Genomic DNA, 17,475 nt, shown 5'->3' with positions numbered 1-17,475 from the left:
TAGATAACAATATGTAAAACAATAGCCATTGATAATTTCCTACCACTTTGTCTGTAATTTGGTAAGCCCCCCCATTATTATGTTATCCTTCTTTTACTGTTTAAAATTTTAAAAAAATTTAAAAAAATAAAATACCATCTATTTGGGCTGGACATCTGGCGCAGTGGTAGAGTTCTTGCCTTGCATGCAGAAGATCCTTGAGTTTGATCCCCAGCACCACAAAAACAAAGCAAAACAAATAGAATACCATCTATTCACAATGAAAAGCCAGGAAAGTTTCTCTGTCCTTGGAGTTTTATGTTGGAAGGGGCCATGGCAGGCAGCTTCTAGCACGGCCCCCATGATTCCCACCTCTTGATAGTCACATCCTGTGTAATCCCTGTCTCTCGAGTGCAGGTATTATGGTTTAGATCTAGATTGTACCCCCAAACTCTCATGTGTTCAAAGGGGGCCCTGAGGGTGGGGCCTTGAAGGGGATACTGTGTCCCCCTCCCCTGCTCCTCCCCACTCTCTCTGCTTCCTGGCTGCCATGGTTGAGCACGTTTTCCTCTGCCATCGGTTTCTGCCTTGGAGTCAGCTGACCGTGGGCTGACACTATGAACCAAGAACATAGCTCTCCTCCTTTAAATTGCGGGTCTGGGTATTTAATCTCAGCGATGGGAAATAGGCTGAGATAGTATGCATGATCCATAGGTAGCTTCTTCTTTGTCCTCTTCCTCCTCCTCCTCCTTTTCTTCTTCTTCCTTCTTTTTAATTACACTGGGGATTTAATCCAAGGCCTTTGCCCTTAACTATATCCCCAGCCTTTTTTCATTTTTTATTTTGAGACAAGGGTTCACTAAGTTACCCAGGCTGGTCTTGAACTTGTGATCCTCCTGTCTGAGCCTCCCAGAGTGCTGAGGTTCCAGCATGCACAAACACACTGATTATATTCTAATCAGTGGAAACTGACAAAGATAATGGGATATCATTTCCGTGAGGAGGGTCTCTGAGGTAGTGACTTCTCTCTTTCTCACAGACTTCCTCCCTCCCAGCTTGGGTGGATCAAGTTGCCCCTTTGCAGAGGCCCATGATACAAGTAAATGAGAGCAATCTCCCCCAACAGCCAGGTGGAACTGAGGCCCTCAGTCCAATGCCCCTCAAGGAACTGAAATTACACCAACAGCCACGTGTGCTTGGAAGCAGCTCCTTCTTCGGTTGAGCCTTCAGATAAGATGGCAACTCTGAGCAACTCTTCCTGAGAGATGCTGAAATAGAAGACCCAACTGAGCCTTGTGCAGATTCCTAAGCCCAAGAAACTGTTACATAATGAATATGTACTGGCTGGGCACAGCAGTGCACTCCTATAATTGCAGCAGCTCTTGGGAGGCTGAGGCAAGAGGATCCTTGTGAGTTTCAGGACAGCCTGGGCTACACAGTGAGCTCAAGGTCAACCTGAACTGCATAATGAGACCCTATCTCAAAAAGCAAAAGTGTGTATTGAACCACAAGTTTCTGGTACTTAGTTAGACAGCAATAGATAACTAACGTGATAACACTGCAGGAGGAGAGGCCCGTCAGCTCTGGCCCTCAGTTGGCGGCTGCTCATCGGCTCTTCCTTCCCTCTCTTTATCCTGAACCCAGAGGGGTCCCGTGGTCACCTCTGCAGAATCCCAGCTCTCACATCAGTGCAACCCACCCTACCTGCTCTCCCACACACAGGCCTAGAGTGTGTGGTACCCCCAGCCCTCAACAGCAGCGCCGCCCAGAGGATGGCAAGGGGTGGCCCTGCAGGCTGTGGCAATGGCTCAAGACCATTTGTGGGACTCTGGGGTCTTGGAACTGAGGCAGTCTAGAAGAGGGGCCTTGGTCCTTACCTCATGCAGATTCTTCAGCCACCAGAAAGGGCCTGCTAGTGAAGGTCAGAGTGAGGCGTCTGGAGCACAGGGCAGTGCTGGGTGCCCCTCTTACTCTGCATGCCAGCACCGCTGAGTGAGGGCGCAGGCGTGGGAGGACGTTGCTATGTGAGGCACAGGCCAAGGGCTTGCTGAGTGGATCTGAGTAGGGGCTGTGTGGGGGAGAGGAGCAGAGCACACTGGAGGGGACTCTTCAGAGGGGGCTGTGGCTCGAGCTGGACCATAAAAGTGGAACTAGGAAGGCTTTTTGCGAGGCAGCCAGAACCTAGTCATGGGTTTCTTTTTTTGTTTGTTTTTTAAACCAGGATCTCATTATGTAGTTCAGGCTGGCCTTGAACTCACAGGGATCCTCCTGCCTCAGCCTCCCAAGTGCTGGGATTACAGGCATATGCCACCACACCTGGCTAGTCATGGGTTTCTGATAACGTTTTTTCCTTAGTGGGAGATGAGCTGCCACTGTGGGGTCAGAGCGTGTCTATCCAGGCCTTGCCTCTTCGTGCTGGCTGCGTGACTTCCATCAAGTTCCCTAGACTCAGCCCCTTTCCTTGTCTGTGACGTGGTACCTGTGGCATAGGTCTGTGGAGGGGCAAGTGCTTAATGAGCCCTGACAGTTATTAAGGTGACTGAGAGCAGATGGGGGATGATTGTTGTGCTTTGACTCTGAGGTGTCCCCCCAAAATCTCACTCTTTCCAGAAGTAAGGGAGCAGGATCATGAGGCCTCAAACTTCATCAGTGTATTAATCCATGTATGGATTCATAATTTGATAACAGGATAGGGAGGTAATGAAAATTTAGGATTGAGGCCTAATTTAAAGGGGTGGCTCACAAGGGTGGGGAGTGCCTTTCTTCTGGCCAGCTCACTCCCTGCCTCGTAGGCACCCGGAAGGAGGGCCCCCAGTACACGGGGAGCCACAGGGCGGCATGCACTGTTGCACGCCGGCCCTCAGTCTGGCCATCACCGCTCAATTGAGAACTACCATGACACAGAGAAACAATGACACAATTGGCCCTCCATGCACCGGCTGCAGATGCCCACCCATGGACCTGTGTGAATCATTCAAACATGGAGAAACCCCTGGGAATACGTGCCACACAACGGGTCACTCTTGCTCCTGCCAGTGAGAACCAGAAAGGTCCAGAGTCAGCAGAGGAGCAGCTGCTGAACAAGGACTCAGGGAACATGAGAATGCAGACTAAGCCCAAGGAGTCAGAGGTCCTGTGGACTCGGGTCATGAGAGCCACTCGGAAGCTGTAAACCAGGAGAACCTTGCACAATACCTGTGGAGACTTCCTGGAAGCCATTCTTCCCCTGACAGTACAGGATGTGGTGGAGCTCTGAAGAAGTCTGCAGCAGGATTCCTGCTGCCTGTGCTGACAGTTGGGGAGAGGACACTAACTGGTTGTGGGGTCCCAATGTGATGGGAGGCTGGAGAGAAAACGCTACAAAAAATGGCTTTGGCCCCAGACGGCTCACTTGATTTTTGACAACCTTTAGGCTGTAACTACTTGTTAGATCCTTCTTGTGTATCTCTGTCTTCTTGAGAAACCACTTTGAAGATACCACCATGTATTACAGCAGCCATTGATATTTTCCTACTAATCTATCCATAACCCTGCAATGTTTGTATTGTTCCTATCCTATTTCGTAAATGGATATATGTCTATTATTATGTGTTTCCTACAGCAACCATTGAGAAAAGTTAATGATTATTCAATAGGTCATTCATGCATAGCTCTATTTATTTTCTTTAGAAGCCACTTTGAAGATACCAAAGTATAATACCACAACTGTTGATAATCTCCTACCTCTTTTGTCTGTAACTCACTATTATTTGTCTATTTGTTTTCCTGAGAAACTATCTTGTAGATAACAATATGTAAAACAATGACCATTGATAATTTCCTACCACTTTGTCTGTAATTTGGTAAGCCCCCCCTATTATTATGTTATCCTTCTTTTACTCTTTAAAATTTAAAAAAAAAAAAAAGGGGTGGCTCAGGGAGGTGTGACCTTGTGGACTACATCTTGTCCCTGGCCTCTTGGCCTCTGGCTCTTTCCCTCTCTCCGCTTCCCGGCTGCTGTAAGGTGAGCATCTTTCCTCGGCTGCGCCCCTCTGCCACAGTGGCTCTGCCTCCCCACAGGCCTAACACCAGTGAAGCCAGCTGACCGTGGCTAAAGCCTCTGAAATTGTGAGCCAAAAGAAGTCTTTCCTCTTCTATGTTGATTTTCTCAGGCTCGTTGTCACAGCGGTGGAGAGCTGTGACACAGTGACCTTTCTGTTGCCAGGCGCCAGAGGAGAGGAGTGGGGGGAGGGGTGCTGAGTTGCTAGGACACCCACTTGCTCAGCACACTCGTGTGCAAACTAGCAGAGTACGAGTGTGACTCACGCCATCCTTTGTCAGACTCCGTGAGAGCTGATGACAGCGCAGGAGGAGCCCTCAGAGAGCAGATCTGGCAATATAGGGCCTGCTGGGAACAGACTGCGCCCCTGGGAGGGCACCTCAGTCCCAGCTTCTGTTATCCTCTGGGAAGAGAAGAGGTGACCTGTGGCCCTCAGAGTGTGGAGCCCCGCCTACAGACTCACATGCTTGGAGCATGCTAGGCATGCAAAATCTCAGGCCTCCCCACACCGGAGAAACTCCGGAGCTGGGCTTTGAGAATTTGCATGTCTGACATGTTCTCTAGGTGATGTGTGTGTGTGCGTGCATGTGTGTGTGTGTGTGTGTGTGCGCGCGCGCACACATGCTTGTTATAGTTGAAAATTGCTGGAATTGCAGCTCGGGGGATGTGAGGGCGCAGAGGTCCCTCGCTGCCCCCTGAGAGGTTAGAAACTGCGGAGCTCCAGGGTAAGGCGGTGAGGGTGGGTAGGGACTTTCCAGTGCAGAACAGAAATACAAGGCTCTGATCAAAAAGCAGGAGAAAAGCATCCACCTTTCTTCTCTGTCTCCCTCTTGGGAAGTCTCATGTTTTAAAATTTGCTCCTTCATTTCACTCCTCTTGCTGGGACAGGGACTCGGGCAAGGTGAACATAGACCTTTTCGGTCTTCTGGGACCTGTGTTTGCCGAGGCTGCTGCAGCTCACAGGGAGGGCCCCGGGCTCTGGCCGGAGCAGAAGCGATGTGCTGAGCGCAGGCAGTGCACCGGCACAAGCGGGAGCTGGGGTGATTAATGACTGCATTTCCTCCCATGCCAGCTGCCGCTGCTGCCTACGCTGTGGCCAATGCAGTGGTGCAGCTCTGTATAATCTCTTTTGACAACTGGGAGGGGCACAAAGCCACAAGACTAATCCAATTACAGTAACCTAGAGCTCTGGCTGCTCACCGTTGACAAGGTGAATGCAAAGGCATCTCAATTTGGGAATCTGGAGCTTCAGCACCAGCGGGCTGTTGGCGTAGAAAATATTTTCCTGCTTCTGCACTCTGGGATATTTTTGTTTCATGATCAATGGTGGCTGTCACTCTAGGGCTGTGTCAATTAGAATGACATGAAGGGAGTCAAGTGGATTGGGCTCCCCGTGTCCCACAGCTGGGCTTGCGATTGATAGGTACCTCTGCCCAGGAAGGAAGGTGCCCTGAGCCGGAAGGAGAAAGCAGAGGGCTCTGATTCTCTCTGTTGCTGTGAGGCCTTCAGCGGGCTTCAGCGTTCTCTGCTGTAACCTAAGGATTTCAGATTATCCCACAGCTACTGTTCTCCCTTTTCACGTTCCATGTGGCTGAGGATTTGAAAGGCACATTTCAGCCTAGACCATTAATTTTACACGAAGAGCAATGAGAACACAGGGCAGAAGGGATATAAACAGGCAGGTGGGTTGAAAGGCTAAAACGTTCTGTTAAACAGTTTGGCGCTTTTTTGTAGGCACTGGGGAGCCATGGAGGGCCTCTGACGTCAGGAAAGGGTGTGTTCAGAGCTGAACCATAGAAAGATGAAGCAGGATGCCACATTTCAGAATTGAAAATGGAAAAGAAAACAGTTTGGTGGCCATACACCCCGACACCCCTTTACCCTTACTGGGTAGCACCAGGCTGTCCTGCTAAGGAGCTGGCCTAACTCAGCACCGCCCTAGCATCAGGCTGAGACCGCTCTCCCCTCCCCTCCCCTGCCCTCCCCCGCCCCTCCCCTCTTTCCCCTTCCCCTCCTCTCTCCCTGTACTGGGAACTGAATGAACCCAGGGCCTTCACGCAGAACTCTTCCCTAGCCCTAAGCCTGGGCTCGAACCTGTGTGTGATCCTTCTGCCTCAGAGTCCCGGAGTGGAGAGTTCTTGTTTCCGAATAATCTCACTGCCACGTGGTATTGTCAGACCTGTGCGTTTCTGCCAGTTAGCATGGTGGGAATTGACATTTCCTTGTGATTTTAACTTGCATTTTCCTTGTGTGTAGTGCAAATGTCTGTCTGATGCTTGCTTTCTCTTCTGTGAGTTTCCGATTCATTCTTTTGTCTAGTTTTCCTTACGATTTTGTTGTTATTGTTATTATTTTTCCAGACCTGTGGCTAGAACCCAGGGGTTCACACATACTAGGCAACCGCTTTACCATTGAGCTACATCCCCAGGCTCCTTTACGTATTTTTTAAAAATGTTTTGTGGTGTTGGGGCGAGTGCTGTACCACTGAGCTACATCCACAGTCCTTTTAAAACTTTTATTTTGAGACAAAGCCTCACTAAATTGCCTCGGCTGACTTTAAACTTGCAGTTGTTGTGCCTCAGCCTTCTGAGAATCTTGGATTACACATGTGTACCACTGTGCCAGGCTCCTTTCTGTATATTTTAAATATTTCTTTCCCTACAGGTTCTGGATACTTGCCTCTTTCACTTATACGCAAACATATTTTCCAAGTTTATATTTTTAATTTCTATTTTATTTTATTTTATTTTATTTTGGTACTGGGGATTAAATTCAGGGCCTTTGCCCTGAGGTGCATCTCTAGTTCTTCAATTTTTTTTTATTTGTTTTTTGTTTTTTGTTTTTTTTTTTTGGTCTTTTTGAGACAGAGTCTCGCTCTGCAGTTCAGGCTGGGCTTGAGCTCACTTTGTAGCCCAGGCTGGTCTCGAACTCACAGTGGTCCTCCTGCCTCAGCCTCCCGAGTGCTGGGATTACAGGCATGTGCCACCACACCCGGCCTTACCACCACGTCTGACTTTATTCTTTACTTTTACTTTACTTTGTCTTTTTAAAATTTACTAATAAAGTTTTATTTTCCCACATGTACAGCTGGTTAAACTGTCCATGCATCTACACCAGCATCTCCACTTTGTTATTTCTGGTATAAATATCTTGAGCTCTGTGCCTTGAAACCAGCTTGATAAGCTCTTTTACTAAGGAGCTCCTGAAGGGCTGACCTGGCCAGTGAAGCACATATCTTCAGCTTCTCAGAGACCACAACTGGGGTTATTTTACAGTTGGGAGCTTCCTTATAGTGTTTGTTGTAAGTAGCTTTATCCAGTGAGACCAGATTGTTGAGCTTCTCTGGAACTTTGCCTTTGGAACCCTTCCTTTGGCCTTGCCCCAGATTTTTTGCCGGGTCTTTGTCTTTCCTGGCCAACTTTCCAGCTTCTTTCTTCTTGTTGACCTTGGGTAGCACTGTGGAGCTTGGACAGCAGCAGTGACCACTGCAGCCTTGGTAAGGTGTCAGACAAAAAAGTTAACTTTGGCTATTACAGTGACTTTAGAAAAGCAATCATAGGTAAGTGAAACATAGTTTATCAACATTTGTATTTATGGTTTGTTCTTTGGTGTCTTTTACAGAACTCTACATTCAAATCATAAAGCTAGTCTACATTTTCTAAGAGTTTTAATGTTTTCCTTTGACCTTTAAGTCTTTGATCCCCACTGAAGTTATTTTTGCATATAGCATAAGGTAAGGATGCAGTTTTGTCTCTTCCACATGGATACTCAGCTGTCCCAGCACTGTGTATTGAACGGTTCATGGCTCAGTTCTGCTGCCCAGGGCCAGGATTGGATGAGGCAGGCAAAGCACCAGCTGCCAGCATCCCGCACATTCATGGTGGGCAGCTGAGTGTGAGCAACTTCTTAAATTTTACCTCCCTCTCTCTCGGTCCTGCTGTCATTCTCCTGGGAACCCACACCCTGTTGGGAAGGTTCCTCTTGTCACTGATGGTCCCTAACAATAGGAGATTTAGGATCTCCTGCCCAGAAATGTGGGTTCCTGATACAGAAGCGCCTTTGTGAAAGAGAGGGAGCAGCCCTGGAATCTCCTGTCTGCGCTGGCTGGGGTGGCCAGGGGAGACCTCAGAGAACAGTGAGCCGGGGACCTGGTGTCCCGAGGTGCTGTTAGAGGCTTCACAGTTGAGTGAGGCTTCCAGGGGCAGGAGGCTGGGACACACAGCACTTCTCCCCTCCACCACCATGAATAGAGCCTGCTGGGTCTGGTACCTGTGGCACTCTTGATTCCTGTCCCCTGCCTTCTCCAGAGACTGTGGAAGGTGCTTGGGGTCACCCCAAGAAGTTTCAACTACTCAAAGACATGGAGTCAGACAAGAGAAGTAGAGAAACTGTTCTTTTAATTCTTGTTTTTTTTTTTCCCTTCAGTATGGGGAAACTACACCCCCAACCATTTTTTTTTTTTAATTTTTATATTTTGAGACAAGGTCTCCTTAAGTCATTAAGTTGCTCCAGCTGTGCTGGAACTTTTTATCCTCCAGCCTCATCCTCACAGAATGCTGAGATTATAGGCACTTGTTTGTTTTTCAAATCGTGTGTGTGTGTGTGTGTGTGTGTGTGTGTGTGTGTGTGTATGTGTGTGTTACTAGGACCTGAATCCAGGACTTTTGCACTAAGCTACATCCCCAGTCCTTTTTATTTTTTAATTTTGAGACAGGGTCTTGGTAAATTGCTCTGGTGGAATTTGAACTTATGATCCTCCTGCCTCAGCCTTTTGGAGTGCTGAATCTGCTCCATTCTTCTTTATTGTTATTTTTTGAGATAATCTCATTACATTCCCCAGCTGGTTTCAAACTTGTGATCCTCCTGTCTCAGCCTCCTGAGAAACTGGGATGATAGGTGTGTCTCACCTCACCAGGCCTTTTGATTCTCTTTTAATCCTAATCCCACCTGGGAGAAAGACCCCATGACACACATGTTTACAGTAGCTATTTCTCCCTTGCAACCCCTAGGAACTGTGCTCGGGCTTTCGACCTTTGGGGGGGCTCTGGTATCTGACTAGATATTTAATCTCTTTTTGTTTGTTTTTATTGTGTTTGTTTTGGGGTTACCTGACATCCTGGCAAGTGGTAGCAGTTTGTTATTAATCATCCTCATGGAATGTTTTCTTCGACATTCATTTATCTGAGAGAAAGAGAAAGCTTGCCTTGTGTATGCCAAGTCACGTTATGTGTGCATTTGCGTAAAGACCTGCTGAAAAGGAGAGTCCCCAGCATCTGATGGTGGCTGTGCCAGAGTGACAGGATTTCAGGTGATTTTTGCCTTATACTTTTTTGTGTTGCTTATATTTTTTACAAGGAGCGTACATTAGTACATAATCAGAAAAGAACTGTTTTTGTTATTGTTTGAAGAGAAAAACTCCGACAGACAACCAGTCTGTCCAAACAGAAAACCCCTCACTCAGCTCGAGAGACTGAAGTAAATCTGTTTATCAGGATGCTTCCCAGGCCTAGTTCTCAGGCTTACAGGAAACCTCATGAGTCTACAAAATGCCACACTGTAAATTAGCAACATGCCGATGTCCTCCAGAACTTCCCTCCCAGGCACCAGACCCTCCAATCACCCCTGAGAAACTTAAATTTTCCATCTTCCTCAGTAGAATTTCCCCCTCTCATACCTAAAATAGTCTATAAGTAGGCCCCCCTCCCTTTGTTGGGGCCAACGGCTTTTTTGCCCTTGGCCCGGTTGCACTCAACCTGAAATAAAGTTATCGCTGTTTGTTCAATCCTGTCTGTCCTGGTGGTCTCAGTCATTATTTGGGGTCTATTCTGACAGTTATGGAGAAAGGTGCATATATTTATGGGGACGTGTTAAGTAATACCATAAGAGATATATTTGTCAGCATTTTCACCCCAGTTTGGAAGCCCAGGGCAGGGACTCACAGGTACAGGGCTGGTCTGGGAGCCTGTGAGGAGCAGGTAGGGTTTTGTTGAACCCCAGTCCTGGAGAAGAGCCAAGGCTGACTTTCTGTCCTGGGAAATTCTGGCTGCCGTCGCAGAGGGGCTGGGCTTTGTCCTTTAGGTGTGGTTCAGAGGATACTGTTTCAGAGTCTTGGTTACAGCCGTTCAATCAGATAAGGTACTGATCATTTCATTAGACCGAGGCTGGGTTTCTGTGCTGTGTTAGATCTTTACCTTACTTGCATTTAGACAGGTGTGGAAAAGCGGGGGTCTGGCTGGCTTTGTTTGGGGAGCACTGCAAACGGTCTGCTGTGACTAAGCTGACGTAACAGCTGTTCCTCACTGGGCTTCTCCTTCCTTCTTTTTTTTTTTTTTTTTTTTTTTTTTTTTTTTTGGTTTTTCTCCGGTACCGAGAACCGAACTCACGACCTTGCGCTTGCCAGGCAGGCGCTTTTGCCGCTGAGCTAAATCCCCAGCCCTCTCCTTCCTTCTCAGACACTTGTGGTTGTGCCAAGTGCATGGTGCTAATTCCACCCTGGCGAGGACATAATTTGAAGCCCTGGGGCAAAGGATTCCTGAGGTGTAGCCCTAGGAATGCTCAGGTTATTGCCCTCAGGAAGAGACTTCTCAGCTCACAGCCCAAGTTACTGTTTAATCTTTAATGGGGCTGTACAGTCCAGACACAACAAAGAGCAGACATTTACCCTCACATTCCTTGAGAATTTACCTTGCTTCCTGCTCTGCTTCCTGTTTTAGGACAGGAGTAAGTTGGCTGACAGTGTCTGCCAGGCACAAGGCAGTGCAGACTGAGTAGCTGCAACTCGCTGGCACTGTGGGCGGACAAGGCAGTCCTGCCCTTGCCCTCGCAGAGGTGGAGGCCTGTGGAAGGCAGGGGTGAACAGTGGTGTGGGAGCAAAACGCGCCTGAGAGGTGGAACTGCTACTGCAGCCCACAGCAGCCAGCTTTGGAGACAGGCAGTGAAAGGGGCCTGTCCAGGAGATGTTTGACACAGACACAAAGAAAGAATGTTTTAGGCGAATAGAGCAGGGAGAAGCCATGCAGGAGGAGCTGTCTTCTGAAATCTGAGGTAAGAAGGACCAGCTGCGTCAAGCTGAGAGACGTCCTCTGGTAGCCAAAGGAGAGAGGATCGGGTGGGAAGATGGGCAGGTCCAGATCCTACAGGGCCTCCTAGGACAGCTGTTCTCAGCTGAAGGCCATTCTGTGCTCCACGGACATTTGACAATTTGTCACACCGGTGCATGCTTGTGTGCGTATGTGCGTTCTACACATCTTCCAGTGCTTAGGACTGCTGCTAGGAACAAGAATGACCCAGCTTGGCATGTTAATAGGGCTGAGGTCGAGGAACCCTCTCCTAGGACCATTTTAAAGACTTCCTTTCTTATTCTAAAGCCCAGGGGAAAATCATGAAAAAGTTTTAAACAGGAGAGTGATGTAATAAAATTTATGTTTTAAAATAATCAGTTGCTGATCTGAGAAAATTTTGAGGCCAGCTGGGGAATTCTAGCCTCCACAGTCCTCCCACACCCTGGGGTTTACCTTTTGGCCACTTTGTGGCCATCTGGGTCTCTCAGGGCAGGGAAAACAGTTCAGACAGACACTAAGAACTGAGCAAGGCAGGGACTTTTACCCAGGCCACAAGAGGCATAGCACTAAGGCCTGCAAAAATGTTTCAGGATGGTGTGACAGGCCGGAAAATCCCTGCAGAGACTCCCGTGCCCTAATCCCCCAAATCTGTGAATGTGCTACCTTACATGCAAAAGGGATTTTGCAGACATGATTAGTTAAGCATCTTGAGAAGTGAGAAGATTATCCTGGATTATGTGGATGAGTCCAGTGTAATCAAAAGGATCCTTATAAAAGAAAGACAAGAGGGTCAGAGGAAAAAAAGGGAGGGTCAGATTTGGAGACTTGAGGACTGAAAGAGAAGACAGACTGATGTGAAAATGGTGTGTTGTTGCTGGTTTTGAAGATGGAGGAAGGAATCAGAACTATAAGATAATAAATCTGTGTGCCATTGACATTTGGGTAGTTTGTTATATGACAACAAGAAACTAGGACAACCTGGCCGGGCTTCGTGATACAGGCCTGAAGTCCCAGCATTCAAGTGGTTGAGCAAAAGGATTGTGAGTTTGAGGCTAGCTTGGGCTACCTAGTAAAACCCTGTCTTATAAACCAATGAAGGAGTTATTACAGCATGAAAAATGCTTTTGAAATAAAAGAGGAAAACTGCAACCTAAAAATTAATATTTTCCATTATTTTAAAATTTGTTTTATCATATTTAACAAATACAAAAAAGATATAAAGTTCTAATACAAAGCACAACTAGTTATCACCTCCAAACCAAGAAATAAGGCATTTCTGATACAGCTGGAGACCCTTGCAGACCCAAGCCTGATTTCATTCCACTTTTTTCCTTATAGAGGCAATCAGTATTGTAAATTTGGTAATTTTTATTCCTGTGGATTTTTTATACATGTATCCCCAAACATTGAATAGAGGTGCTCTTTGTCTCAAAATGGGGTGACATTCCAATAAACCCACTGCTGGTTAAAAATATTGTAAGTTGAAAATGCATTTAATACTTCTGACCAATAAACATCAAAGATGGCCTCTCTTACTTTAAATGTGCTCAGAACCTTATAATACCTTATAGTTGGGCAGGCCGTCTAATACGGAGCCTATTTTATAATAAAATGTGGGATATCTCATTTATTTATTTACTTGTTGGGGGGTTGACACAGGTTCTATCTATGTATCCCAGGCTGGCCTTGAACTTGTGGCAATCCTCCTGCCTCAGCCCCCCCGAGTGCTGAGATTACAGGCACATGCTTCTCATTTACTGAACACTTGTATTCAAAACATGATTGCAACGCAGGGCACTGTAGAGCCCCTGCCGTTACCCTTATGATTGAATGGCTGTCTGGGAGCTGTGACTCCCAGCATCATGAGAGGGTACAGCACTGCATATCACTATCCCAGGCAAAGGTCAAATTCAAAATTTGAAGTGTGAGCTGGACTTGGTGGTGCACACTGCGGAGTACCAGCTTGACGCAGCACGAGCAGGCAATAGTTAACATTAACAAATTGACACAAAAGTAAGTTGAGAGTCTGTCCTGGGCCTACCTGACTTGTGGTGAGGCCTGCGGCGGGCTTAAGGACAGATTAACCTTCAAGCCAGCGGCCAGAGCCGAGGCCAGCAAACAGCCTGTGAGTGAAGTTCTGGTGCTTCAGAGCAAGACAACAGCAGCTGAGGACTTGACTCATGCAAATTCTGTCTATCTCAGCAGTCGCAGTGAGAGACAATCAGGTTACTAGTGAACCATGATCTGTTCCAGTGTGCTTTCCAAAAATGCATTGTTTCTCAGTTCTTAAACCTTGCCCTCATCAGCAGTTCACCCCTACTGGTTTCTGTAGCCCATCCGTGCACCCCCAACCAAGCCGTGCACCTAATAATGGCCAAGGACACCATGCCTCGTGGTCCCTAGCCCATCACTGGGCTTCGACCATGTTGGTGCCCTTTGTATCTAAAATATATGTTTTGTCTGTGTTTTCTTCTGTCATTATACCTCTGAGCAGGAGCTCAGTGGTCTTAGGCCAGGGCCCCGATACACACTAGCAATCCTAGCACTCTGGGAGTTTGAGGAAGGAGGATCAGAAATTGGAGCCCAGCCTGGGTAATTTAGCAATTTAAAAAGGCCCTGTCAGGGGCTGGGGATTTAGCTCAGCGGCAAAGCGCCTGCCTGGCAAGCGCAAGGTCGTGAGTTCGGTTCCCGGTACCGGAGAAAAAACAAAACAAAATAATAAAATAAAAAGGCCCTGTCTTTTTAAAGAAAAGAAAAAAAATATGCAGATATAGTTCAGTGTGAAGGTCCTGGGTTCAATCCCCAGTACTAAAAACAAAAAACAAAACAAAACAAAATGTAGTTTTGACATTATATACTGTTTTTTTAAAACCATTGTAAAGTAAAAAAACCTCTTTGTTGTGCCATCATAAGTCAAGGATCGCTTGAGTGATTTTGTGTGCTGTTGCATATACCTCGCATCTTGGTGTGTGGTTTCTTGTGTAGTTTGCTTTTCACGCCTAACACGTCTTGAGAATGGGGGCAGCTCTATACTGTCTGTCCATGTCATACTTTATTCTGCTGATGAACATTTAGGCTGTTATCAGTATGGGGCTGTGACAAAGAATATAGCCGTGACTGTTTTCTACCTGCCTTGTAATTTTCAACAAGGGTTTCTCTTGGGTTCTTTTCCAGGAGTGGAATTTTGGGGGCCTGGGATAAACTGCTTCTAGGGAAAGTCCCTGGCCACCCTTCAAAGAGGTTGGGCCAATCCAAACCCAAGTGGCATCACACCGGGCCCTTGGGGTCATGGTATTGGCAGCCTGTAAATGTTTTGCCAATATGCTGTGTGTGAGATGACATTTTGTTATAATAAAACTTTCATTGTATAGATTACTATGGAGTTGAGTTTACAGGTTACTTCTCTTCCTTCCTCTATGAATTCCCTGGCCATCTCTTGGTTCATTTTTCTGTAGGATTGGTTGTCTGTTTCTTCTTGGTTTGTAGAAATTTTTGGCATTATTTTGGGGCCTTTGCCTTTGCCGCTCTGTGTGTTGTACCTTCTCCCATTGTGCGGTGTGTCTTGTCAATGCGACAGGGTGTCTGCGATGAAGTCTTTGTCTTACCCCAAGGGTAACAGCGGCAGAAATTCGGTTCGGTGATCCACCTAGGTTCATGTGTCAAAGCCTGGCTGGTGAGGACAGTGCTCCATAAAATGATTTTCAAAGGCGAGAAATGTCTTCTGGACATGCTTAGTTTTGTGAATAATGCACTGTGAAATGGTAGCCACACAGCACTTAGACCAGAGTCACAAACTCCCTGCCTACGAGAGGCCAGGTGGGAGACACAAAAGGCTGAGGTGGGCTAAGGGGGCAGGCAGCCCTGCAGAGACGCTTACTTGATGCCATCCTTAGCACTGAGATTCTCACAGCAACCCCGGGCGGTAGCTACCAGTATTGCTGTCATCTGGCAGATAAGGGAACCTAGGCTAAAAGACGTTAAGTAGTTTGCCCAAAGCCACATAAGCAAGAAGTAAACATGTCAGGATTCAAAACTGGGCTGTCCAAACCCAACACACACCCTCTGAACCATGACGCTAAAATGCTGCTCGAAGTATAAGAAGTGTTTAACATTGCCCTTAACTCTGCTAAGAGAAATCCAGCAGCACAGCTGAGAAAAAACATGGCAGCTGGCCCTGGGCTTTAGTGCTGGGAAGTGACAGGACATGGTGGGCACCGCAGCAAGCTGGAGGGAAAGGGCTGCTGCAGACGTCGTGGTCCCTCGGTTCCAGCTGATGCATCTCAGTGGAGAAGATAGAGCACGTGTTGCCAAGCGCTCCTCCCTCCCTCCCTTCCTCCGTCCTTCCTTCCCTCCCTCTCTCCCTCCCTCCCTTCCTTCTTTCCTTCTTTCTTTTTGTGGTACTGAGGATTGAACCTAGGGCCTTCTCACTACGCTGCATTCCCTAGTCCTTTTTACAAAAACGTTTTCTTTTGAGCCGCGGTCTTGCTAAATTGCTCAGCTGGACTTGAACTTGTAACCCTCCTGCCTTAACCTCCCAGGGTATTGAGATTAGTGTATAGGCATGTACCACCTCCCACAGCTTTAAGTGCTGATTTTTGAGAAGCTAAAAATCTAGATTTTTATGGGACTGCCAACTGTTTTTTAAGTACTGGCAATCATATTCAGTAACTTCACAAAACTGCTCAGGTGAAAGAAAATATTTTTGTAAGCTTCCACTTAATAAGCTTTTTTTGGTCAATACTGTGACTTGAACCCAGAGCCTTCACATTGAGCTATATCCCCAGCTCTTTTTAGTTTTTACTTTGAAATGGGGTCTCACTAAGGCAGGATTCAAACTTGCAATCCTCCTTGCCTCAGACTTCCAGAGTGCTGGGATTACAGTTGTGTACCACTACACCTGGCCACTTCTTGACTTGATTGACTCCAGAATGAATGATTTGTTCGCAGCCTGACTTTCTTTGAAGGTAACCAGTTCTGTAAGAACCACACGGAGCCAGACGTGGAGTTTGCCATGAGTTTGAGACCAGCCTGAGCTACCTAATGAGCTCAAGGCCAGCCTAAACTAGAGACTCTGCCTCAAAAAAACAAAGCAAAACAAAGAACCATATAGAATAGCATTTCCTATTACTTACACTAAAATAGCCTCGTCAAATAACAAGGATCCTTCTCTGCTTGAATACTTAGGATCTTGGAATCCCCAAAACACTCTTCTAGATTTCAATCATATGTTCCATTAACTGTCTCCTTTCCAGACGAAGGTTGAAACAGATTAAGTACAGCAGTCACAGAGCCTGGGACAGATGTTCTGGTGTTGACATGTTTGCCACTGCACCTTATGAAATGATTGGTTTTTCCTCCCAAAGCAATTGTCTTAATATCTGTAATTTGCCTGAAAATATGGTGTGATTGACAGTGTAATGCTGTGTACTTGCTAGTTAGGTTAAAATTCAATTCCAGGGCAATCTGCACCCGAGGCACATCAGTTAGCATTATGTCACAGCGCTGACCAAGGTGGCCCTACAAGTGCCTGAGTAGTCTATATTTGATCCATAGCAGATGCTTTGCCTATCAGCACAGTGAATATATCAGAAATGGATTTTTCCCTGGTGAAATAGCAGCTTGGTAATTAGCATGGGAATGATGGAAAAAGGCTCTAATATTTGAGATGTTCTCCAAGTATCTGCCTGAACAGGGTGTGAGTATAGCACAGCCTGCAGCACGGTAGGGAGGGTATAAGGATGGTGCCAGCCCCTTGGTCCTAGGCCACTCTTGAGTCCAAATGTTGGCTTGGGAAGGCATCTGGTTGCTGTGGTTTCAATGTGGTTTTAGTGTCTCCCAAAGATGCATGTGCTACAGGCTTGCTCTTTAGTGTGGTGATGTTTTAAGCTGGACCTTAAGAGGTGGAGCCTGGTGAGAGGTCCTTAGGTCATGGGGAACATGGCCTCAGAAGGGATTATAGGACCCTAGGCTCATTGGCATCATTCCTGCCACCTACCATGAGGTTCAAACCAGAGCCTAGAGGATACCAGTTTTGTGCCCTTGAATCTCCTAAACTGTGAGCTAACAAATCTCTTTTCTTTATAAAGTTAACCTATCTCAGGCATTTTGTTATAATATCTGAAAAATTGACCAATACATTGATGCTGACCACAGGATAACAAAATCTTGCCTTGGAAATGTTGCTTCTCCTCTAGTGGACCATTCATGTTATGTAGTAGTTGAATCTCTTTTTGTTTTTGTTTTTGTTTTTTGGAGACAGGGTCTTCCTATGCAGTTCAGGCTGGCCTTGACCTCACTTTGTAGCCCAGGCTGGTCTTGAACTCACTACTATCCTCCTGCCTCAGCATCCCAAGTGCAGGGATCACAGGCGTGCACCATCATGCCCAGCTTTTTTTT

Source organism: Chinchilla lanigera, unplaced genomic scaffold (assembly GCF_000276665.1).
Source record: "Chinchilla lanigera isolate Chin_1 unplaced genomic scaffold, ChiLan1.0 scaffold00023, whole genome shotgun sequence".
Classification (NCBI taxonomy): domain Eukaryota; kingdom Metazoa; phylum Chordata; class Mammalia; order Rodentia; family Chinchillidae; genus Chinchilla; species Chinchilla lanigera.
This window is presented reverse-complemented; position numbering follows the sequence as displayed.